Here is a 1674-nt window from a genome sequence, read left to right as displayed (position 1 = left end):
TGCACAAATCCGAATGAATAAACTGAAATACCGGATGATAATATTGAAGATAATATATTTTATTTACCTTGAACCTGAGAATGATTTTCCTAATCCCTATTATATGAATCCCTATCGTTCCGAAGCTTCTCCTGTCCTGCTGTCGACACTCGTCTTACTAAGGTACAGATTCTCCCGATTGACTGCTCTCTCAAGATGCGGGTCCCTTTTATAGAAAGAATCGGCATTCTTAAAATACCGACTCTCCCACTCGACTTTTGGCAAGGAGCAGCAACCTTACTGTCATGACTGTTTTGGTCATATAGAATTTGGCCTTAATGATTCGCTGATCTAAAATTATTTTCAAAACTGATTTGCTAAACTAACTTTTTCCTTCCAACCCTCCTGTCATGACGCGTTGTGATTTACTCACTCCTTGCTAGTCGTTGTTGAGAGAGCAGCTATTGTCTGTGAATTACCAACGAGCGCATACAGACAACAGAAACTTCAGACAGCTAGTTTTAACATTTAACACAAATTAATTTTTCTAAAACATTAGCGGTTATTAACAATTTGTTCTTAAACAACATCTAGATTACTCAAATTAAATATCTTTTCAAAACTTTGTTTTCTTTTCTAATTACAGTACAAATTCATTGTTTCTTTTTTAATTATTATAATTAACTACGATTCGGAATACATTGTGATTGATTATCAATTCTTAAATTATTTGAAATACTTATACTAATTATTTTATCTACAATTTAACTAATTCTATTTTAATACAGGATAAGCAAAACAACCACATCTTCCTAAACTTCCGGTTTTTCCTTTTACGGAAAGTAGCCGGGAATATCATCAAGTATCAGCGTGATCCCTTCACGAGCCTCATTATAAATACACTCCATTGTTCCGACCCAACCAAATATGGTTCCAACTATTTAAAAGTTTTATATAAAGATTTTCTGAATGTTTGCCAGATCTCACAGCAGAAGAACCGAGAAAGAATTGTTGTTTATAGACTGATTTATGGTTTGCGTTGGTAGATGAAAGCATCAAACAAGAACTTTCGTAATTCTTACTACTAGTACGTTCTTGTCTGACGGCTTTAACGTAACCCCCACGCATACGGAAACAACATTAAGAACATTTCTAAATACTACGAAACATTTTTCAGTTACTACGAAAATCTAGCTGTGGATCACTATTCTGGGATGCGATTAGCCAGCTTGATTGCTACGGCTTTCAAGTAAAATACACACCAGTCTTGACGGAGCGCTGACTAACCGCCAATTCTTAAACATTCACTTTAAACAACATCCCCGCGAATCGAACTATGCAACAAACAACCCGGTAAACCCAGAATCGAAAGTTTTGTTCATCATGGACATAAAGCATGGTCTGAAAAAAATTCGAAATTGAGTACACTCTAGTCAGACTGGTGGCAGTAAAAAATTAAAATATGATGGCAACGAAATCGTATGGGATATGTGGCGGGACGCGTTTTGATGGTATCGACGAAATCCTATACAAATACACTACCGACTGACCGATGAACACATTAATCTTGATCAAGCCACCAAAATGCGAAATCACTTGGCAGAGGAGGTCCTCGACAAGGATATGTTACAGCTTATGTTGGAGTTCAAAGTAAGTTTTGTATTTCAATAATTCAATAGGCCTGTGCATTTTTTA

This window comes from Tubulanus polymorphus, chromosome 9 (assembly GCF_964204645.1).
Source record: "Tubulanus polymorphus chromosome 9, tnTubPoly1.2, whole genome shotgun sequence".
Classification (NCBI taxonomy): domain Eukaryota; kingdom Metazoa; phylum Nemertea; class Palaeonemertea; order Tubulaniformes; family Tubulanidae; genus Tubulanus; species Tubulanus polymorphus.
Note: the sequence above shows the minus strand (reverse complement) of the source record.